The following is a 24,927-nucleotide window of genomic DNA, read 5'->3' on the forward strand; positions in this document are numbered from 1 at the left end:
TATTTTTTCTGCATCTTGGCTTGATGTGAACTCAGCTGCCTTCAATTCCTTCCCCACTTCTCATTTTAGCTAATAATAGAACATTTTGTCTATCATTCCAGCCACTACAATGGCAAATTCGCTATATTAGAATGACTGCATTGCAGTGTTGGAGTGAGCGACATTATACATTGCAATAAAGGGAAAAGCCAACACATGGTCATAAACAGAACATGTGGAAGGCTTAGATCTCTCTGTTCATAGCATGGTTAGATTGACATTACTGTCTAGGGGCAAGTTACCATCCTGATATTGGGAAATACCTGGGGAGGGTGGGATTTGGGGAGGAGAGAGGTATCCGCAGAATACAAAGCCATTGAGGAGAAAATGTTGCCTCTCTAGCCATGATGAGGACTGGGCTTGAGGATCGTAATTCTGGGAACGTGATTGGCCAATATGTGATCACATCCTGCCTGTTGGATCCAGTCAGTTTCAAACTGAAACTGACCATTATCATACACTTGTTCTGCATTTGTAAATAAACTGGGGTTTTCATGGGGTTTCCCTGCTTCAGTTTTGCCTCTTGGACCATCATGCCAGGGTCACAATAAAGAGCTGAAATGAACTCCCAGAGTCCTGGGCCTATTTTGTACACAATAGATAATTGTGTGCACTTTAGAAGTAGATTATCCTGTTCTGCACAGGAAAATCCAGCTGCAAAAGAAGAAGAAGAAGAAGAAGAAGAAGAAGAAGAAGAAGAAGAAGAAGAAGAAGAAGAAGAAGAAGAAGAAGAATAGTTGGTTCTTATATGCCGCTTTTCTCTACCTGAATGAGCCTCAAAGCACCTTACAATCATCTTCCCTTTCCTCTCCCCACAACAGACACCCTGTGGGGTAGGTGAGGCCGAGAGAGCGCTGATATCACTGCCCGGTCAGAACAGTTTTATCAGTGCCGTGGCGAGCCCAAAGTCACCCAGCTGGCTGCATGTGGGGGAGTGCAGAATCAAACCCAGCATGCCAGATTAGAAGTTCACACTCCTAACCACTACACCAAACTGGCTTTCTGAAAGAGTCTCAAAGCACCTTACAATTGCTTTGCCTTTCTCTCCCCACAACAGACACCCTGTGAGGTCGCTGGGGGGTGAGGAAGCCCTGACAGAACTGCTCGGAAAGAACAGCTCTAACAGGACTGTGACTGATCTGCTGCCTTCCTGGCTCAACCATTCTCCAGGTGTGTTAGCCCCCACCAGCTTCACCTTGAACTTACCATTTCTGAGCAGGCGTCTCAGAGCTGCTGATGTATCTTTTTGCTTCCAGCAGCGCCTCAGGACTTCTGGCTTCTGGGAAGCTGATTCCGTTTCTAGCCTGTCCCCGTCACAGAAGGTAGGTTCAGGTTCATTTATTTACAGTCATTTAGACCTGCATCAGATTAGTATCACAGTGCAGAGAAAGTCATAAAAGCTAACTCTAGTTTGGCTTCAGATGCTCATATAAAGATCTCAGGAGCTGTTTTTCCTCCGTGTATTATTTTCCTCTGACAATTATTGTGTGTTTGGTTGTCACTGATGTCTGTACTAAGTGACCGGCAAACTCATCCACCAGTGATCTGGTTCATGTCCTTCCATAGTCAACAGGCACATGTGTCTTTTATGGAGCTGAAGAAATTTGTTAACTGTCAAAACGTGCATAACTCTTTCCTCCAAATACTGCACATGCTAATCAGTTCTGTAACCCTCAGCCATAATTGACAATAATTCAGCTAGCACTTCCTTTGACTTTAATGACTACAATAGCTTCTGTAATTATTTTGCGGGTATGCTCCGGTGAGTAAAATTTATTGTATGCAGGGAGCTCTGTCTATGTGGGGTTTTTTTGTTTTTTGTTTGTGTGTGGGGGAACTTTGCCTCCAGATGGGTAGGAAAAATGGATTTTGTTGTGAATTACTTTGCTGAAATTGGTCCCAGACTGTTTCTGCACTAGCGCTGTCATTCAGATTTGCATTTTTAAAGGGTCGACTATTTTGTCCGTTTCGGCACTAAAATTTGTTTCTTCAGGTACAGATCCGAATTGCCCCCTCACTAGTCCCACAGCAAAGGAATCCCCAGAAAACCGGATTTCATATTTTCAAACGGGGTCTAACGGGGTCTAATTTGGGGCTGCACAATGTGGAAATAAATGCAATAGGGTTTCCCCCCATGCCTGCCATTTTGAGTTATTTGGGAACTTTCCTTTCCTTGTCACCATACTCCTTCCCCCCTCCCTTCTTCTCCCCCTCCCTCCATCCTGAAAAATCTGCCTTTTTTTCAAATAAAGGGCTGATCGCGTTACAAGGCTGTTTCTAATTTTTTAAAAACAGTCTTGCAGTCTTACACAGCAGCATTATAATGTTATAACTTTATAACTTTATAACTCGAGTTTGGCAGAAGGGGGAGGCGATCAATGGTGCAGAATGGTGGGATTAAGGGGCACAATGAAAACAAAGGAGCAAGCAGACACACAGTTTTGTTTTTTTTTAAGGGGAAGAGAGCAAAGCATGATGGAAGGCTGTCTTCATCAGACTCAGTGCAGAAAGCATGTTGTGAATTTCAGCCCAGGGAAAAGGGAAGGAGACCCAAATGTGGAAACGCTACAGTCGACTCGCAGCATCCAAAGGAAACCCAAAGTGAGGCTAAAACAAGGTATGTCTCCTAATGCAGAAATGGCGCAAAAGGGAGAATGACTGCAGCCCATGTCTTACTGAACATTCAGCCAAGAAATGATAATTGGGTGTTGTCTAAGATCATCTTAGAAGTTCTTTATTTTGAATGTATTTATATACCACCCCTACAACACTTAGGGATTGTGGCTCATTATAAGAATCTGCTGTGGACCCAAGATCAGTCCCCAGCATCTCTAGTTAAAGGGGTCAGATACAAAAAACCTTCTACCTGGGTCCCTGGAGAGCTGTGCCAGTCATGGTAGGCAATCCTGACCTTGATAGCCAAGGGTTTGACTCAGGAGAAGTTACTTTCATGTGTTCATGTCTTCATTGTGGACAAGGCAGTTCATAATGCGGTAAACAAACAGCTGGGCAGGGAGAAGAAGAAAATGCCAGCCAAGAAATAACACTAACATATCACCATAGGATTAAGTTTATATTCTTCTGATACATATTCGTAATTGATATGAATTCATTTAAAGAGGATTTATTAATAAAATATTAACAGTATCACATATCACTGATGAAGATACCGAAAACGAAGAATACCTAGGAGTTTGTTTTGATTTGAAAAGTTTTAGAAATTGTTTTACAGTGGAAAATACAGTTATTTGCCATCGCCAGCCTGAAAATAATTTATTTTGCTTGCTTGCTTATCCCTTTTTCTTATAACCCTTTATCAGACAAGCCGTGTTGGAAAGAGGAATCAAGGTGTTGATTTCCCTTACAAATGAGTAATTTTACAGTTTTTTTTTTTTCAAATGTTAAGATTACTTTTAAACTGAGAGGTTTTGCAACTGTGTTTGTCTATAAACCATGTCTGTTTTTCTTTCTTTTATCTTTTTATCTGTTGAGTTTTCCTGAACTTCCCTGGCTTCTAGAAAGAAGAAGAAGAAGAGTTGGTTCTTGTATGCTGCTTTTCCCTACCCAAAGGAGGCTCAAAGCGGCTTATAGTCGCCTTCCCTTTCCTCTCCCCACAACAGACACCCTGGCTGCATGTGGGGGAGTGCAGAATCGAACCTGGCATGCCAGATTAGAAGTCTGTACTCCTAACCACTACACCAAACTGGCTCTGCATGTGGAGGAGTGGGGAAAGTGGGCACACTTTCCTATTACCTTCAGTTCCCCTTCCTAGAAGAACCAGTATACCACTTACTGAAGAGTCTGAAGTACTTTCACACATTCACTAGTATGACAAACAAAGTTTGAGTCCAGTGGCACCTTTATGACCAACTAAGTCTTGTTCAAAGTTAAACCTTCATGCTATCTACCTGAAACTAGTCTGATGAAATACACACCCCATATTTCCCCCTTTCTAACTGTCCATGGATCCTCCTTCGCTCTTTAGAAGAATTCTCCTTCAAATTTGGCCCAGATTGGGAGTTTACACCTCACTGCCCAAATTCCCACTGTCAAATATCTTCCCCAGTTGTTCAGCCACTGTGTGGATTAGCTGTCAGTAGAAAACTCAGTTCTCTAACTAGAGTTTCTCCTCAGGGCACTAAGCACAGGCTCACAGGTCCCATCAAATTAAACTGAAACTCTTTCATTTCACAGCTAGAATATATTAACTCCCTCTCAGCTGTTTTTGGAGGATCAGAGAACTTGGAGCAGATTGTGCCTCCTAGACCGTTTATGCACTAGAGGTTTCATGCTGGGCTCCAGGCTGGAGTTTTAGTCGTGGCAGGTTGCTCCACCTCTTCCTGCACTCACATGAGGGAGCATTTGACCTGGTGCACCTCATCAGCCCCCAATCTGTGCTCCTGATAAGGGGGTGGGGCAGTGAAGTTCCCAGTGCATAAACGGTCCTAGTGAGGACTGCTGCCTAGTGAGGATTTTTAACCCTTCACTTACTGTTGTTACTTCAGTGCCTGTTGTTCAAAGTACTGTCCATAACAGCTGTCATTTTCTCTACTCATTGTTGCATCCTGAAACCCTATACTTTTTGCAGAACATTACTACTGTTTCTAGGGCTTGTGCAAGTGTTTCTTTTTTTCCAAGCAGACTTTTCAGCTCCCTCACAATAACAGCAATGCTTTACACATTGGTCCTCCCCCTGAGAACTTAGAATATTTATGCATATTCCATAACACCACTGAAATCCTGTCAGTAACTGAATGCAGTAACTGCTGAGCCCATAGGCAGGCAACAGGTGGCAACCAATTTTTAGGCTATTTATATATAAGATGAGGTCCGGGCAAGCATGAAAACAAAGTGAGAATTTCATTTTGGCCTTGAAATAGCGTTATTAAACTTGGGAATCTTTCAAAGGGGCCTTTTGACAGAACCCGACCAAATACCTGAACTTGTGGTGCAAAAACATTTGTTCAGTTAAATGACATTTTGAAGTAGAAAGTCAAATTTGCATACTAATTAAATTTTTCCTTTAAAAACATCTAGACTTTTGGCCTTTTCGCTAACCCAAAGTTAGCAAAGATTTTTTTTGTAAAAGAAAATTGAAGACGGTTATGGTCTGTCAAATACAGGACATTTTGGTCTAGAAGTGAAGTCTCTATTAAAAAAGAAAATCCTTTCACATGCATAGGAAAACGATGAACAGCTTGTGTTTCAACATGGTTTCTGACCTCAGAAGAAATCCGTTTTGGAAAAAAGGACATTTGAGCAGGCTGCTGCTGGTCCCTCTCTTACTAAATGAAACCTCCATGTTCAGAGGCACTATGCCTTGGGATGAATCACTGTCATCATCTTCTTTCTTTAAGCCTCCCAAAGGTTTATGGTTGGCCACTACTACAAAATGGGTGAACCATCAATCAGTTTCTACAAGGTTTCACTTGTACTATCTATTGTTTAGCCAACCACAGAAACTGAAATGCCATCTGCCTAAAGTCCGAGGATTCCCAGGTCTATGAGAACTGAAGATAGAGTTGCGACCAACTCTGGCTAGGGAACAACCTGGGAAATAAGGTTTGGGGCAGGAAGAGACCTCAGCAAAGTTGTGATGTTTTTCTAGGACTTCTGTTTTCCCTAAATCCCATGCTAAACAGAGTCTGCCTTTCAAATCTGTCATTTTCTCCAGAGGAATTGATTTCTGTAGTTCCCGTATCAATTGCAATTCTGAGAGAGCTCCAGCTGATAGGAAATGCTAGCTGACTGATGACATGTTCCTTAACTCTCTTAATTGCATTACTCAAAGGATATGATCGGTAATAGATTTGGAAATTTGAGTAAATAAACATACATTTTCATTTATGTACCACAATGTTTAACACAATACAAAACAAATAGTGAACTCATACAGCAATAAAATAACAGTTTCTTTATAGCCTCGCCTCCTATTATTCATCTCCTGTGGAGATTAACTAGCGTTAACTAGAGTTTCCTTTTTCCACTGACCAAAGTATAATTGCTTTCTCCGCTGAGTTGGATCACATGCTATGGCCAAAGTAAATGAGCCAGAGTTTCGTGATTTTGCCTACCCATGATATATCAGACTTTATGCGCTGTAATATTTCCTTGTCTGTGACTTTTGCTGTCCATGGACCCACAGAAGGCTTCTCCAACACCAGAGTTCAAATGAATTGATTATTCTCTTGTCTGATTTTTTCATCGTCCATAAGTGGCTATCGGAAACATAGAATCATAGAATCATAGAATCATAGAGTTGGAAGGGGCCATACAGGCCATCTAGTCCAACCAGGATCAGCCCTAAGCATCCAAGAAAAGTGTGTATCCAGCCTTTGCTTGAAGACTGCCAGTGAGGGGGAGCTCACCACCTCCTTAGGCAGCCTATTCCACTGTTGAACTACTCTGACTGTGAAAAATTTCTTCCTGATATCTAGCCTATATCGTTGTACTTGAAGTTTAAACCCATTACTGCACGTCCTCTCCTCTGCAGCCAACAGAAACAGCATCCTGCCCTCTTCCAAATGACAACCTTTCAAATACTTAAAGAGGGCTATCATGTCCCCTCTCAACCTCCTTTTCTCCAGGCTGAACATTCCCAAGTCCCTCAACCTATCTTCATAGGGCTTGGTCCCTTGGCCCCAGATCATCTTCGTCGCTCTCCTCTGTACCCTTTCAATTTTATCTACGTCCTTCTTGAAGTGAGGCCTCCAGAACTGCACACAGTACTCCAGGTGTGGTCTGACACCTGAAAGGAAACATGATAGATCGAACTAATCTACATTTGGTAATCAGGCTTATGTCCTTGTTTTTTCATGTACAATTCAAGATTATCTTTGCTGAGTGACCCAGAGCAATTTGACGTTTTAGTTCCATACTGCAATTGCCACTCACATGAATTTGTGATCCAAGAAAAATGAATTTGTGAACACATTCTTCACAAACTCCACACTTGCCAGCCATACCCCCCAAATCTCTCAACATTTTCCTGAGCAATGTTTGGGTGCCTTATTCTCTGGTCATGACTAAGGGAGGAGGAGGAGGAGAAGAAGAAGAAGAAGAAGAAGAAGAAGAAGAAGAAGAAGAATAGTTGGTTCTTATATGCCACTTTTCTCTACCCAAAGGAGTCTCAAAGTGGCTTACATTTGCCTTCCCTTTCCTCTCCCCAGAACAGACACCCTGTGAGGGAGATGAGGCTGAGAGAGCCCTGATATTCCTGCTCAGTCAGAACAGTTTTATCAGTGCCGTGATGAGCCTAAGGTCACCCAGCTGGCTGCATGTGGGGGAGTGCAGAATCGAAACCAGCTTGCCAGATTAGAAGTCCACACTCCTAACCACTACACCAAACTGGCTCTCAAATGGTGGTGCCCATTCAGATTGTTTTTGTTTTTGAAAGCACAGGCATTGTCTTTGGGTGATATCATTTCACGATCAGTCATTTCTCTGCACGGGGACTTGAGCTGCTGGGAGGAAAGAAAGACTCAAACTGCAATGGGATTGCCAAAAACACATGAATGAATGTAAAAACTTCCGTTCTATAAAACCCACCAAACGTCATATATGTATGTGTACATCTCCAAAAACAGTCATTTTAAAGCCATTTGGACTCTGGTTAGCCGCCTTCCAATTTCAGGGCATTCTTCCTCCTTGACAGAACCCTGTTATTTCATGGTGGATTCAATTTCAGGTAGAATTTATAGCAGCCTTGTAGAAAATAATATACTTTTTTCCCCACAGTCATTTTCATCTCTTTTACTTACCTGACAGCATTAAACATTTTCATTTAACTATTTTCGGCACAGATCTTTTGGGGCCTGTCTTGCGCTGCAGGGAAATGCAACAGCTCTGTTTAATTTAAATCCTGAGGAGGAAAAAAAATATATCATGATTCCCCCCCCCCCCCACAGGAAGCGTTAACATGTACTTGGCTTCTGAGTGACCCTGCGTGTCCTAAGCAAGATAGTGGAAAACTATTTCCCACCCATATTGAAAGAAAGAAAGGCATTTTGCCTTTCTGATGAAGGAGACCCCCTCCCCCCCCCCAAAAAAAAATCATTCAGTTGCCAGTTAATACACTGGCACATTATTTCAACTTAACGGGTACATTTGCAATCTTCCCAGGGGACTCCAATGCTACGAACTTTACATCAAAGAATGTCAGTGGAGAAAAGGCATGCCTGGTCCTCCAACCTTAATTCCATCTGCAGCTGTTTACAGGTTATAATAATTGATGTTAATTTGCTGACTGACAGTACACTTTCTGCCCCAAAGTCATTCGTTTAGCATATTCATCTATTGATACCCAGACCGACAGTTTTGATTAGACGGGTCATCATATTAAAGGAGATCTTTCGCTTTTGCTTCATTTCATCACTCTGTCATACTGAATTATGCATGAGGCCAGGGGTAGTCAAACTATGGCCCTCCAGATGTCCATAGACTACAATTCCCATGAGCCCCTGCCAGCGTTTGCTGGGCATGGGCATGCGCCATGCGGTAGACCAGTGGTCCCCAACCTTTTTATCACCGGGGACCGGTCAACACTTGGAGGTAACATATAAGAGTCCACAATGTAAACCAGGACGAAAGAATTTAAGATTAGCTTTTGAATTTGCCTTGCCATTGATGAAACCGCTGTTGAACTGGTGCAAGTTTTAGCAAGTCTTCTCTGTGAATTCTGCAACTGAAAAAGAAAAGCATTGATTAACGGAATTATGTAGTTAACAATTGGTGTAGCTAAGAGTTCGCTACCTGGAGGCAGTCATCCCTACACTAGAGTAGTCTTGTTGTTGTTAATTGTGAAGTCGTGTCCGACCCATCGCAACCCCATGGGCAATGATCCTCCAGGCCTTGCTGTCTGCTTTGAGACTCCTTCAGTGAAAAGCAGGGTACAAAACCCAACTCTTCTCCTCCTCCTCCTCCTCCTCCTCCTCCTCCTCCATTTCTTCTTGTAATTCCAACTTTTCTTCCTCAGTCCCTACAGAAAGAAGGGGCCATAAGAAAGTATTCTTTTTTAAAAAAGGGGGGGGGAAGAAAATTAAATTAAAACTGCTTTGCCCTCATCCTCGGTTACAGCTCTGCCTTTAAAGGGATCTATATAAATTCACAGTGCTTCATAATAATTAATTAGTTTCCCAAACCCACAACGATAATGGGAAGATGACAGCTTTTGCTCTTCATGTGCCCTTAAAGGCAGTTTGGGTTCAGGCTGCCCCAAAGGCCCTTAAATTGAGAAACTGTTTTAAGTGCAGATTCCCTGACTAGTAAAAGCAACAAAAGCAGGTTGTAAAAAAAAAGGGCACTTCTTGTTAAAAATTATATTCGGTCAAGTGTCCTTCTCTTTAAAATACTGCATAGTCATAAAAAATGTGTCTGAGAATTATGTGAGTGGTCTTCACGCCCGAGCTGGCCACTGCTCTTCTTGGCAAGAAGATCTTTGCGGATGACAGCTCCCCAGGGGAGGGTGAAAAGGACGCTGGTCAAGGGAAGCATTTTTTTGACCATACACAGATGGGCCTTGTGCAAAACCGTGCTTTAGTCAAACTAGCAGAGCTAATAAAATCAGAGTCCAATAGCACTTTTCCAACCGAGATTTATTCAAGGCGTGAGCTTTCGAGTGCATGTACTCGAAAGCTCACACCTTGAATCAATCTTGGTTGTTCTTAAAGGTACTATTGGACTCGGATTTTGTCGTGCTACTTCAGAACAACATGGCTACCCACTTGAATCTAGCATAGATAATAGTCCAAGTGTAGATTCAAATGGGTATCCGTGTTGGTCTGAAGTAGCACAGTAAAATCAGAGTCCAGTAGCACCTTTAAGACCAACAAAGATTTATTCAGGGTGTGAGCTTTCAAGTGCAGTGCTTGCACTTGAAAGCTCACAACCTGAATAAATCTTTGTTGGTCTTAAAGATGCTACTGGACTCTGATTTTATAGTCCAAGTGTAAGACATTCTACCAAGTATGGTTACTTAAATGTTAGGCAAAGAACTGAAACTTTGTTGTTGTTAGTTGCGAAGTCATGTCTGACCCATCATAGCATTGTGATCGGCCACCTCATTCTCTGTCGTCCCCTTCTTCTTTTGCCCTCAATCGCTCCCAGCATTAGGCTCTTCTCCAGGGAGTCCTTCCTTCTCATGAGGTGGCCAAAGTATTTGAGTTTCATCTTCAGGATCTGGCCTTCAAAGGAGCAGTCAGGGCTGATCTCCTCTAGGACTGACCGGTTTGTTCGCCTTGCAGTCCAAGGGACTCACAAGAGTTCTCCAGCACCAGAGTTCAAAAGCCTCAATTCTTTGACGCTCGGCCTTCCTTATGGTCCAACTTTCTGCAAGTGGATTGGATTCCAGCATCAACAATGCGTTCTGTTTGTAGGAAGCTTTGCTGAGAAGTTCTCCTTCTTTATGATTAAGTGATCCAAGAGAGAAAGAGGAATCATCTTCACCTTTTTCTTTCTAATTAAAAATTGGTAATGAGATTTAATCTCATGCAAGGCAACAAGTCATCCCCCCCCTTCAGTCAATTAATACTCTGCTGTTATTTATTAACTTGCTATGTGTATTTATACAGGTCTTCCCATTATGCTGTCTCCTGAACTCTTTCTGGGGTCTCATTTCCTGAGAAGGTTAAGGAAGAAGGCAACGCAAAGAAGTTGATGGGAGGCTGATGAGTTTTGCTTATTAACTGGCTTAATTATATGATGCCATTTTAAAAAGCTCATGGATACCGTTTTCAAAGGGAATCAGTGTTGTATAAAAGGTAATGGCAAACCACCTCTGAATATTTCTTGCCCTGAAAACTTTATGGGGTCACCATGAATCGGAATCATAGAATAATGGAGTTGGAAGGAACCTCAAGGGTCGTCGAGTCCAAATACTTGACGAACGCAGGAAATTCACAACAAATCGACTGCACCTCCCTCCCCCCCACAAACACACTATTTTCATAGACATTGAAACCACAACCAGTACGAGAGCCAGTGAGGTGTCGAGGTTTTTACAGATTGCAATAAACAACTTTAAGACATGCACAGGTATCTATGGATTGCAGAACTTAAACTTCCTTTCTATCTAGATAAGCCTGTTCCACTGAGAAACCGCTTTGTCTGAAAAAATAAAATAATAAAATACAATATGGGGCTTCATTTGTGGTCCTTAGCTATGCACATTGTCAAAGTGAATCCTGCGGATGCCTAGCATCTCATGGAACTGTCCTTCGCTTGGTCAGTTTTCCTATAATAATAGCATAAGCCTCTTCAAAAGTAGATCTCTTGATGTTCAATGGGATGTCTTCCCAGATAAGTGATCATAGGATTGCAGACAATGGAAAAAGTGGGCCTGAGTAAATATGTTTAGTCTACGGAAGTGATGCTGCATTTGCACCTTCTTACTGAAAAGATAGTAATATTGCTTTGTAGTATAATTATAGAATAGATATGCAGGAACAGATGTTGTGTGCTACAACAGGTAAACTTCGATTAGCATAATCTATTAGCATGCACGATGATCTAATTTTCTTGTTTGAATAAGGTATTTTATTTCATTAGTGATTTCCATTTGGGCTAACGGGCTATTAAGGAATCAATAACATCTCTGGAGCCAAGCAAAGAAATGGGGTTTTCAAGATTCATGAGCTTCACATACATCTTGTAGGCTTATGATTATTGAAGTTTTTATATTATGTTTACATATAAACTCTGGTGCTGGAGAAGACTCTTGCGAGTCCCTTGGACTGCAAGGCGAACAAACCGGTCAGTCCTAGAGGAGATCATCCCTGACTGCTCCTTAGAAGGCCAGATCCTGAAGATGAAACTCAAATACTTTGGCCACCTCATGAGAAGGAAGGACTCCCTGGAGAAGAGCCTAATGCTGGGAGCAATCGAGGGCAAAAGAAGAAGGGAACGACAGAGAATGAGGTGGCTGGATGGAGTCACTGAAGCAGTCGGTGAGAACTTAAATGGACTCTGGGGAATGGTAGAGGACAGGAAGGCCTGGCGGATCATTGTCCATGGAGTTGCGATGGGTCGGACACGACTTCGCACCTAACAACAACATACTAAAAAGCAGTGTGATATAATGGTTGATTTATCAGATGAAGAGACCCAGGTTCAGAAAACAGTCCCTTCCCCCATAGACTGAATGAGGTATGGAAGGAAAAAGGGGGACAAGTGAGATGCATCTGTGTCACAATGTCACTTCCACATTTCACCCAGAAGTGACATCCCGACAATCTAGGAAGTCCCAGAAACTCTATGGTTTTACCCAGAAGTGGTGTCACAACTCCAATAAATGCTTCCCCTCCCTCTGTTCTACTTTGAAAAGCTCCTGGGGTTGAGGATTGGATGAAGCCTGTTTACCCCAAGAGCCAGCTTGGTATAGTGATTAAGACCGCAGACTTTTAATCTGGCTCGCCACAGCACTGATAAAGCTGTTCTGACCGAGCAGAAATATCATGGCTCTCTCAGCCTCACCTCCCTCACAAGGGTGTCTGTTGTGGGGAGAGGAAAGGGAAGGCGAATGTAAGCTGCTTTGAGACTCCTTCAGCTTATAGAAAAGTGGTATTTAAGAACCAACTCTTCTTCTTCTTCTACCCTGGTTGCCTCTAGGAACTCAGAGTTTTTCAGACCTGTGAGTCAACTTCTTTTGAACATTTCCTGAGGTTGTTGAGGAGAAAGGATTCAGCAGTAGTACATTGTACTCTTTAGGATTTAACATGGGCTGCTAGGATTTAACATGGGTTACGCACACAAAGGAGCTACACTTGGTGTGACTAGTTATATGAATAGTCATGTCAGTGGAATATAGGCCATCTCCACACAGGTAATTTGTGCTAGGTTCCGTGCTGTTTGAAAGGTGGGGCTTCCCCTACTTCTCCTCAGAATCATGTACCTCCGGGAGTTTCTCTTCCTTTCCATTTTTTCCCCAACCTACTTTGTTGCAAATTTATGGAAAAGATTATAATGTTGCTTTATATTAAAGGAAACGGTGTCCTAATGCACTCAACATTTTTTTTTTAAAGCAGAGGTCTCCAGGGCAGGTTTGGAGGAGGTTGGTGGGTGATAGGTGGGGAGAACACAAAAAAAATTGTGACACCACAGGAAAATAGATTTGAATTCACAAATTAGAATCATAGAGATGGAAGGGGCCATCCAGGCCATCTAGTCCAACCCCCTGCTCAATGCAGGATCAGCCTCAAGCATTCAGGATAAGGATCTGTCCAGCTGCTGCTTGAAGACCACCTTGAAGAGCTCACCACCTCATTAAGCAGCCGACTCCATTGCTGAACTTCTCTTGAATATAAAAAAAAATCCTTGATATCTAGCTGGTACCGTTCTATATGGAGTTTAAACCCATTACTGTGGGTCCTCTCTATCATGTCATAGAATCATAGAATCATAGAGTTGGAAGGGTCCATATAGGCCATCTAGTCCAACCCCCTGCTCAACGCAGGATCAGCCCTAAGCATCCTAAAGCATCCCTCTCAGCTTCTCCAGGCTGAAGTAACTGCAAGTGAAAACATGACTCTCCTCTGACACCACATTTCAAATGAATCTACATTCTTCCCTCTAGTTTTCCTAATTTTCCAACTGCTACACCCATACATGTAAATGGGGAATGAATTATTTTGATCTTGGTCACCTTATACTTAAGTATCTTTTCTAGTTCATTTATGGTGGCCCATCCCAGTCTCATTCTCCTTGTGTCCTCTTGGTATTGAAGTGAATGACTCAGCATGCCTGGACATCAAGGGATGCTATATCACTCTAAGCATATATAGGTGTTATCCCCACAAATGGGATGCCTCTCTGTGTCTTAACCTGGTTCTCTGACCCCTTCTCTCTCTCTTATTTTGTCCTCTCATGGCCTTTCTTGGAGATATATGTCTCTGCAGATCTCTCCTGTAAATTCAATGCCCTCATGATGCTGGATAAATTCACCATTTGTGATAAAGTATTCTTTAAATTAGGCTTCTTTCTCTTCTTTTAACTAGGTTTCTTTCTCTTCTTTTGACTAGGTTTCTTTCTCTTCTTTTGACTAACCTGACCTGGATCTATTTGAATAAATGTGAATTTAACTCTTTTTTTTGCCGTATACGTCTTGGGAGATTTATTTACTGCACTTAGTATCACTCTTCTATGACTGACTAAAACTTGGCTACATTCACCAAATATCCTGATACTTGGTTGTAGTTTCCCTTTTGGCTGATGACTGAGTGAAAGTATTCAAAATCTGTGACAAATATAAATTTCTTAATGGTCAGCTTTAAAATTGGATGATTCCCCAGTAGTCATGGCTACCTTTGTCTTCATGGTGTTCAGCTGTAATCCTGCTCTGACACTTTCTTCTTTAACCTTCATCAGTAAAAATTTCAAGTCTTAACGATTTTCTTCCAGCAATGTGGTATCACCTGCATGATTCAAATTGTTAATGTTTCTTCAACACATTTTCACTCCACCTTCTAATCCAGCTTTCCTTATGATATGTTCTACATACTGATTGAACAGATACGGAGATACACCCTTGTCTGATACCTTTGCCAGTTGGAAGCCATTTTGTTTCTCCGTATTCTGTAGCCTCTTGTCTTTAATATGGGTTGCATGTTAAAGCCATCAGATGTTGTGGCACACCCATTTCTTTTCAAACCAACTTTTACTTATCTTTTTGGGAAAACAATGTATCTCCAGTGAGAAGGACCTGTTTGGAAAGTATGGTCGGTATTTGGAAGCAGAACTGTAGCGATCCAACATTCTTTGAATATTATCCTTCTGCATTTTTCTTGGTTGCTCAAGGGCTTGGGAAAAAATGGCCTGTCTGAAACACACTGAGTACCTTTCCACCATATACTCCTTTCTTGAATTATGGACAGTGCGTGCACTCTAAAAGGTGGATCGGAGTGATTTTTCAGTGTTTGACAAAGTGCATACCTATGAGACACTGTATATTAAATCCATGTGCAAGACTATAGAGTGTATGCACAGGGTTTTTAAATATATACCCAGTTAACTTGCCATATGGATGTGTTGTTTTGGAAAAAAATATTTATAAAATGGTTTTTCCAAATGTTTAATCTACAGCAGATGCGTCTTGCATTCATCTGTTTGGGTTGGCATTCACTGCAGGAGATTTGATTAATCATACAGACCTCCTGTAGCAGAGGAAACAAAGGCTATTATAGGATTCATCTGTTTATGACTAAACAGTAAAAAAAAATGAAATCCCAACTTGGTGAAATAAGCAGACTCTCTCTGAAAGCTTTGTGAAAATGGAGAGGCCATGTGTCATTTTTCATCTCCTGGTTCTGGAAGCTTGCCCTTCATTCTTCTGTTGAAACTCAGGAGCAAACGGCTGCATTTATCATGCACAAAATGTTTAAAAAGTGATGGAGCTGCTTTTCAGTCTATCAGGTTTAATTGCATGGGTGTCACTTAACTCTCACTCAGAGCTGGCTCCATAGGGAGGTGAAGTGGGAAGGAGAGCCAGTGTGGTATGGTAGTCAGAGTGTCAGACGAAAATCAGGGAGATCCAGGTTCAAATCCCCATACATTTGCAAAAGGAAATATACACCATCTCCAACACATCTCCAACACATACTTATCAACTAAAAATATTCAAAACTGGCCAGCGTTGCATTGAATTACTTGAAGAACTGCCATGTTCTACTGACAAAAACCAAGCCTATTCTGGTCACCTACCATAGCCACTAAGGGCATCAATTTCTCCATGCTACAGGCACTCGCTTGATCATGTTGGGGTTTTATAACCCCGTGTCTCATTTTGCTTCTTTAGATTTCAGATTTTTCTGAAAACCTGGGGCACATTTCAGGGTTATTTGAAGATCCACCTTGATCCTTTATGGATCTAATCTTTAGATTTAAGAATCCACAAATTTTGATTATAGCCCTGCCTCTTTTTTTTTTTTAGATTTCAGATTTTTCTGCAAACCTGGGATGCTTTTCAGCTTTGTTAAAAGATCTGTCTGGGAATCAAGTTATCGCTGGACTCATTCCTACCAACTTCTTCATTTATGGCTCCATTGCCTGGTTCAGACTCAGAGTCTGGGGTGATCAGAGAGCCAACCCCACACTCATCCCCATCAATGGCAGCCTTCACACCACTGCCAGAAAGCAACTCCTAGCACCTGGCTAAGGCCTTGCCTCTCTTGAAGGGCTCAGAGGCAAACAATGAGACTGGGAAGGCTGGAGGGTTATGGTTGGTCAGGGGGAACAAAGGGGTGGAGCCTGGATGGTGGGAGGAGTATAAATGAGGGCCTCCAACAACCGGCCAAGGAGAAGGAGTAAGCAGATGATCTAGCAGGAGGTCTGCATGATTAGCAGAAGTCTTCCTGTTCCTCAGAAAGAAGTGGATGTCAAGGTCCCATTCACTTCACCTCCCACCCTCTTGTTTAAGGCTGATGGAGAGTCTAAGGGCCCTGCACATGGGTGGGAGACCCAGGATGGCAGCAGAAAGTGCTCATCGTAGCCCTTCATGGGTCCAGTCTCCAGATTTAAGTGATTTGGCCAAGTTGACTATTAAAATATAGGTAATATAATATATACAGGCCACTTTAACATTTCTGACTTTGGCTTTCTCAGTCCCAGTATGAGCAGATCAAGCCCGACTCTTTAAAGGAACCCCATATTCTGCAACACACTTGGTATAGTCAGTAATTTATTACAGTCCTCAACCAATACCAAAACAATACACAATAACAATTGTGGGACTCGGAACAAAGAAAAGGCCCAAAATATAAAGAGGCCAGTAGCTGGACAATCAACTGGAATCCCTCTCCAAAAAGTCAACTCATGGCAGTTGTCCTTATTTCTATTAGAACCTCAGTACACTCCCAGTTGAATTTATAGCTCAGTAAGTATTTGTGATGGATCATCCACTCCATGACTGTTCTTGCACTTTCCTCCAAGAGGACAGACCGTGAGACAATTCAGCAATATCCATCTTTGCATCCAGCCAATCTTGCAACCATTCCTACACGTTGGCAGAATACAAATATGCAAAGACAGGTGTGTTACGCATGGCAGGATCCCTGCCTTATGCCTTGGCACACTGTCTTCTATAACCAATGGCACCCCACAATAGTCTAGGCTTAAGCTAAAGCCATGACACTGCTAGGGTCAGCCAAGCCAGGCCAGACTCCATCTTAGAAATCTTGCTCTCTGCCTCAGGTTTGGAAATCCAGGTGCCTCCATGCCCTACTCTCGACCCCCCCCCCCCCATTGTATTTCTAAGTGAGTGGACTGGCTTCTTCCTGTTTGCCTAAGGGCTCCTAGGAAAATCCTTTGTCTTGCAACATTTTTCACACTTGGCCCCTCTGCCAGGGGATATTTCCTCCCCACACCCTGCCAGCTAGACCTGATGGCTCTCTTCCTCAGAGCCATTAATACCTTTATCCAAATCCATTTACGGCCATCACCCCCCCCCCCACTTGGCCAGGTATTGTCCTAATCTCTGGGGACCCTGGAAACTTCCAGCACATGCTTACCTGAGCCTTGTCACATAGCCCCCTTCCCAAAACCCCATAAAAACTGTGGCTTCACACAGCCACTCTGAGTGTCTTCCAACCCGGGACCTCCCACGCTGGTTCGTGCTCCTTCCTCTGACCCACCACTCCTAGGACAGGTAACTATCAAGCCTTCCACTCTTCCTCCTCCTTCTCTATATGACTGCTTGTATGTGTGTGTTAGCTATTTGTGTGTACTTTTGTTATTTTCCTTTCAATAAAAGCTTATATTAACATTTTACCATTTAAATCTGTGTTTGCCTTGAGTTCCTACAGGTGGAATAACCCTCGTATACAAAGGTAACGATCCGATAACGCTAAGTTACCCCCCTCTCGCAGCATTTGAGCTAATATTCCCCACAAGCTCAAAGATACGTGTTTTAGGACACGTGTCCAGCAATTTGGGTAACAGATTATGGTGGATCTCGCGGGCAATTGCCCCAGGCTTACTCGGGAGTAAAGTGGACGCACGGCACTCTCCAGTAACCCGGACGTAAGGGGAAAAGCCCGTTTGAACTCTTGGCATAAGTGTGTGAATGTGCTCTTGGAAGTGTGCTTTCTAAAAGGGTTGGCCTCTCTCTCTCTTTTCTACCCTTTTGCTACTGTTTTGCTCCTGCTGGAGATTAGTTTCCTTTAAGGCTAGGAACACCGAAGCAAGGTTTTCTTAGGCTTAGACGGGCGGGTGGACGACACGCACCCAACAACTAGGGATTAGCCAAGCATAGGAAGGCGTTAGGCAAAATTCCTCTTAGCTGTAGGAAGGACCAGGAAAATCCCCCTACTGCTAAAATCTGTGCAAAGCAGAGTCGCTCTCTGTAGCACCAAATTGCCCTGCGGCCGCAGGAGTTGGAGTTTCGAGTGTCGGGAGTGGCACGAGAACTCAAGCGGGCTTTGCGAAGCTCAGATGATCCAGGTTTTGGTAATTTTTCCCGTGTTCAGGAAAGCCAGGGCGATCCTAACCAAATAAATTAGCCGGTACCCTCAGGTTTTCTTGGTAGTTTTGTCCCTGAATCGAGAGAGCCCCGGCCATCTCGGTATAAAATAAGAAAACTAGCCAAACCCCGTAAGGACGTGCCTTGACGGGAGCCCTTCCCCCTTTACCCCTTGCCGCTTTGAAGGATATAGAAGCCGCAAGAAAATCCCCCAGTGATCTCTTCCCTAAAAATACCTTCAGGTTTTCGGTGGTTTTCCCGAGGATCAAGTGCGCTCCGGCAACCTTGATTGGAAAAATCAGCCATCCTCTTGGTTTTTCGGTAGTTTTTGCCCTGAACTGAGAAGAGCCCCGGCCATTCTCAGCCAAAAACAAACTAGCCACACCCGTGAGAGGTTAAACTCCACGGGATCCTTTTCCCTCTCTCCCCTGCTGTTCAAGAGACGAGCAGCGGCTGTCCCTAAACTCATCCCCTCTGTGCTTGCTTGCCCAGCGACAAGAAGCCAGAAAACCAAGCCCCGTCCCCTTTAAGATCTTGGAAATTAATAGGAAGAAATGGCATCCAGATTCAATTTGACTAGCCTGATTACCCGTAAGGAACCGGCAGACAGATTGACACTCTGGGTGACCAAGAAGGGCGGCCGGAACCCCTGGCGCCCGGGAGCTTTTAAAAGCTCTAACCCCCTGGAAACCCTTACCGAGGCTTTCCAAGAATGGTGTAACACCAGGAAGCTCGGGGGTGGCAGTAAGGACTCTTATGCCACTTGGGGTATGTTTGTTGCCCTTCAGGACAGTGTAGCCCAGATTGCTGAGCTGCAACATGCCTTAGAGGAGAAGGATGCCCTGCTGAAGGAGCAGGTAGCTCAGATCGAACAGCGTGAGGCTCATATCATCCACCTCTCCGATGAGATGGAGGACATGAGAACTGAGCGCTTGAGTGCACGGGTGGAGAAGGCTCATCAGCTTCAGGCCATCCAGGAACTAGAAAGTCAGCTCCAAGCCACAAGGCAAAGAGCTGAGGTAGCAGAGGCTCGCATTCTCGAGCTAGAAGCAGAGCTAGTTAAGATCAAGGGAGCTGCACAGTTCCTAGTGGAGAACAATGTGGCCAAGCATGCTCAAGTAAGCCATGAGGCATGCCATAGAAAAATGCAGCAACTTGAAAAGCAGTTAGAGCTCCAAAGGGCTCTAGTTGCCACAATTCATACAGAGACTCTTCCCCTTCTACCTTCTGAGCCTCTGCCAGAAGAAATAACCCCCAAAATGTTCATAGAACCCCAAGGGGAAAATTCAGCTCCCTTCCACCCAGTTCTAGTTACAACCCCTGCAGATAGAACTGAGAGGCAGGAAATCCAGAAACAGCTCCCCATTGCAGGCCATCTTAGAGAATCGGGTACTCTTGAATTTCCCACTAACCAGGACTCCAAAAATTTAAACATTCAGGCAAACAGTGGTCTCTACTCTCAGTACAGGATCAAGAGGGAGAACCGCTTTAATCAGAATCACCCCAATTCTAATAGGAATAGAGACAATCGCTCCCTGCAGCCACCTAATGGCTGGAGCAAACAAAAGCCAGGAGAAAGGAGTAAGCCACAAAATGGTTTCCCTCCAAATAATTTCCCCCAAAATACTCTCAAACCTAAATACTTCCAGAATAGAAATTCTGCCCATCAGCAGCGCAATAAAAGAATCAGTAACAGGACTTTTCTATGGCGGGAACTTAGAAATACTGGAGCAGACATGTCCCAGTATCATGACCAACCAACATCTGTACTCATGTTTGGTTTTGTAAAGGCCATTAGAAAGAAAAGGAACAGAGACATACTTAGATGTGAGCTACAGAAAACTAGCCCCATAGAAATTTCTTCTCAATCCCCTAAGGACTGGCAGAAGGAAATAGAGAAATTTAAAACTCTTACCCAGAAACAAGATTTAGAAATTAAGGATCTTAATGAGAAAAACAAGGAATTCCAGGGTGAACTTTTTAAAGTGAAAACACATTTGCAAAATGTACTGGATTTCCAAAGCCACACAGATAATAAATTGAAAAGAAAATACAGTAGACCCAGTAACCCAGCTTCACCTCTTGTCTTTAAAGAAGAGGAAATGTCCTCAGTTCCCCCATCACAGAGTCAGGAAGTAAATCTTGCCTCTGAACCTGTACAGAGTTCCAAAATCCAAGTTGACAACAATTGTTTTAACAGGGAAGAATTTGTTGCAAGGCTCTTAGCTTCCCTAAAGTTAACAGATTTCCAATTATTTTCTCAACTTCCACAAATAGTTCCAGTGCCACTGAGTTAATTTAACATGTGTGCTTCCATTTTTACTTTTAAACCTCCAAATTTTAAATTTGGCTGCAATTAGTAGAGCCTCCAGCTATAGTTGCAGTCACACTGAAACAGCCACTATTTTGCAATCTTAAAACAGACTCTCTTTGTCTAACTGCCTTCCTAGGCACTCAGCCCCATGACTCATGCCTTGCTCTCCCCCATCTAGGCAATTAATCCACATAACAAAGGACTGAAAGTATTCTTTCTTCCCAAGGGAAGAGGTTTTGTTTCTTTAAAGACTGACCCCTACCTCAGAGAGAATCTAAGGGGGGGGGGGGAGTACAGTAAAATAGTTCTGTTCTAAAATATGTTTTGTTTTAGTTTTTATTTTAAGACAATTTTGGCTGCTTTTAATATTTGAAATATTTTCTCTTTGAGAAAAAGCATTCCCTCCATAGCTTTTCCCTCTGACATTTTTACTTCCTATTTCAAATTTTAATTGGCAGTTAACACTTTTTTTTCTTTTTTCATAAGACCATTTTGTTTAAAAATCTGTTTTTGCAATTTTGCTTTTGTTTTGAATATGTTTAGAAAACTTCATACAGACCTTTCATTTGGGTACTCAGGCTTCCACTCAGCCTGACTCCTATGAAAAGGCACTCTGTGTATGTACAGAGGAACAGTCTTTCCTCCTTAAAAACACAATTCTTTTGACACACTATTGTGTAATGGGACTCTTCATGTTCTCCTCATTCATTCTTTCCCACTCATATTCTTAGCAGTACTCCAATGTAACTTTTAAAAGAAGCAATTGACATCTAATCAGCCTGGCCTACCAGCAGGCAGATCTCAATCTGAAAAACAAGTTTCTAGAAACCTTTGCTTTTAGATTTGTGCTTATGTGCTCTAACTTTTTAGATTGTTTATGTCAATCCACAATATTTTGCAAATTCTTTTGCCATGTTTTTGAGTCCTCTTTTAATTAGGAGTCCTCTCTTGTGCTCTTTATAGCAAGATCTTTATAGATCACAATCCAAGTTTTGTTTTTGAAGCTTTCTTTTTGTGTTTTGATTTATCTTATGTTCCTTATAGAGAAAAATCTGTAGTATGTTTTCTGCTTATGCTTTTAATCTATTGCATATCAGAGCTTCTATTTCTTTTTGTGCTTATTAACTTGGGAAGCAATTGACCAGATTCTATCTAGCAATTCTTCTTTTCTTCCCCCTCATATATATATTTGTATTTGAGCTGCTAATCTATTCATTCATAGACCATTTGCAACATGTTTGCAGGAACCTTTAACTTTGGCTCTTTGATTCTTTTTCTGAATGCTTCTTTTTACACAACAGTGCAGAAGGCCAGTAGATCTAGCCTCCAAAAGCTATCTGTTTACAGGACTTGAATGACTTTCTCTCCTCTTGTGTATTTCTACAAAGCATCTTGCTTCAGTCACCCATAGTAATCTATCAGTTTTCTCTCAAATTCCCAAACTCACCAGGAGTTTGGCAATCTCCTTCCCTTGTTTTATGATTGCACTCTAATCTCCCTCTCCCTCCCTGGAGATGGCATCTTGTTGTTGTTATGTGCGAAGTCGTGTCCGACCCATCGCGACCCCATGGACAATGATCCTCCAGGCCTTCCTGTCCTCTACCATTCCCCGGAGTCCATTTAAGTTTGCACCTACTGCTTCAGTGACTCCATCCATCCACCTCATTCTCTGTCGTCCCCTTCTTCTTTTGCCCTCGATCGCTCCCAGCATTAGGCTCTTCTCCAGGGAGTCCTTCCTTCTCATGAGGTGGCCAAAATATTTGAGTTTCATCTTCAGGATCTGGCCTTCTAAAGAGCAGTCAGGGCTGATCTCCTCTAGGACTGACTGGTTTGTTCGCCTTACAGTCCAAGGGACTCGCAAGAGTCTTCTCCAGCACCAGAGTTCAAAAGCCTCAATTCTTTGACGCTCGGCCTTCCTTATGGTCCAACTTTCGCAGCCATACATTGCAACTGGGAAGACCATAGCCTTGACTAAACGCACTTTTGTTGGCAGGGTGATGTCTCTGCTTTTTAGGATGCTGTCTAGATTTGCCATAGCTTTCCTCCCCAGGAGCAAGCGTCTTTTAATTTCTTTGCTGCAGTCCCCATCTGCAGTGATCTTGGAGCCCAGGAAAATAAAATCTGTCACTAAGATGGCATCTAGCTCCTCTTAAATTCTATTTTCAGTCTCTGTAAGGTCATGGTGGGCAACCACCACAGTGGATCTTTTTGACAGTCACTTATGGGGGCACACCTCTGCTCCAATCTTTCATTTGAGTTCATTGTCTTCAAAACTCTAAATTTATGAGTATTTTCCTAATCTGTATATCCATCAGGCTGGGTGCCTACTTGAGCCCAGCCTCAACAGACTTTGCAGCATCACTCTTTGCAGCTGCACACACTTCTCCAGTGAACTTTTGTCAATCTTTGTCCCTCTCTCAATTGGGTGTCTCCCCCTTGAGCTCTTCAGCTCCATTGTGCTGTTGATGCCCTGGGCCGCTCAAATATTCTTGCAACCCACGTCTGCCAAGTCTGCCCTAAGGAGGCTCCAGGCTTGTGCATCACAACCAATTCCTGATGGTCCTGCCTGCATGCTGTTCCTGCTCGCCAACCTCCAGACCTGACCTGGTCAAAGATGACAGCAATCCTCTGCCTGCGTTTGCTATGGATGTGTCCTGTGGTCGTGACCTGCTGTTCTGCGCTTTCTGCCCCAGCCTACTTGCTGGTGAACTACTGATGCTTGCTGTTTACCCCAGCTCCTGGTCTATGAAGCCTCACTGCCCAGCCTGCCTGCTTCTTCTTCTGTATGCTACCTCTGACCCTGCATACCCTCTGACGCCCTGGATTAGTGCCTTCACCGCCTCTTCCCCTGCCATTTCAGTCACAAGGGGGGGGGAAGAAAGATCAACTGGTATGCTGAACACATCTCCAGCTATTGGCTTGTTTCCACAACCACTTTTTTTTACCCCCATGGAGGAACCCCCTTTACCATTCTATGTGTTTGCAAACATCACCCAGCAATGTCTTATATATATATGCATATATATATCAACATCTTCAACTGCTGAACCAGTTGCTCATCTTCATCAATCCTCATGTTCAACTATTCAAGGAATCTCCAGCTTCACTCCCACCTTTACCAATGGGACAAGGGGGGGAGGAAGTTTTTCAAACTGTATTGTCTGTATTCCAAATTGTATTGTGCCCTATATTTCAACTCACTGTCTATTGCATTGTGCCTGTATCATCAGTTTTAAATAGTTTGCTAGTTTATGTATATAAGTTCTGCTAAATTGCTTAGCTTTACTTTGTTCTTATTGCATTGCTTATTAGAAGCCATTGCTTAGTTAATTGTCTAACTTTTTAGTTTCTACCACTTTCTGCTTGCTTCATAGTAATTGCTTGAGATTCATTGCCAGCATTTTTAGGATTGCCTAGTGTTTGCATTCTAAAATATTGCTCAGGTACTGCCTACAGTTTCCTGCCTGCATAGAATTTGGTTTTCACTGCATTTGCTTTTTGTCTATTTGCTAGATTGTCTTGATTCATATGGTGGAGACCTCACGCTAAGCTAGTTCATAGTTCATGTATGTTACATTTAGTTTTGAGTGGTTGTGGTAAAGAGGAACAGCAACTTCACAGCTTTCCTTAAGTCACCCAAACCCCTCCTAAATGTGTTTTGTTTTTAATTTGGCTTAAGTTTGTGTAGTTTTTGTAGTGGCAGAAGATGGCCCCACTTTTCTCTCTGAATTTCTAGTCTGAATTTCAATCTTTGCCGCCACTAACGCATTATACATTGGTCTGTAGTGAATAAATTGGACATATAATTCACTACAGAAGGGGGGGAATGTTACGCATGGCAGGATCCCTGCCTTATGCCTTGGCACACTGTCTTCTATAACCAATGGCACCCCACAATAGTCTAGGCTTAAGCTAAAGCCATGACACTGCTAGGGTCAGCCAAGCCAGGCCAGACTCCATCTTAGAAATCTTGCTCTCTGCCTCAGGTTTGGAAATCCAGGTGCCTCCATGCCCTACTCTCGACCCCCCCCCCATTGTATTTCTAAGTGAGTGGACTGGCTTCTTCCTGTTTGCCTAAGGGCTCCTAGGAAAATCCTTTGTCTTGCAACATTTTTCACACTTGGCCCCT

General features: G+C 42.9%; 1 long non-coding RNA gene across 2 annotated transcripts; it reads left to right on the plus strand.

Annotated features, from left to right (window-relative positions):
* The first annotated feature begins 1,295 nt into the window (after window positions 1-1,295).
* LOC143836888 (uncharacterized) lies at window positions 1,296-11,150 on the plus strand. 2 transcript variants are annotated; one of them, XR_013230814.1, is made up of 3 exons: window positions 1,296-1,361; window positions 2,496-2,656; window positions 10,608-11,150. It is a non-coding gene; the product is annotated as an uncharacterized LOC143836888 (long non-coding RNA). The 2 variants fall into 2 exon arrangements; XR_013230815.1 differs by lacking the exon at window positions 10,608-11,150 and adding an exon at window positions 5,222-5,260.
* Window positions 11,151-24,927: the final 13,777 nt, after the last annotated feature.

This window comes from Paroedura picta, chromosome 4 (genome assembly GCF_049243985.1).
Source record: "Paroedura picta isolate Pp20150507F chromosome 4, Ppicta_v3.0, whole genome shotgun sequence".
Lineage (NCBI taxonomy): Eukaryota > Metazoa > Chordata > Lepidosauria > Squamata > Gekkonidae > Paroedura > Paroedura picta.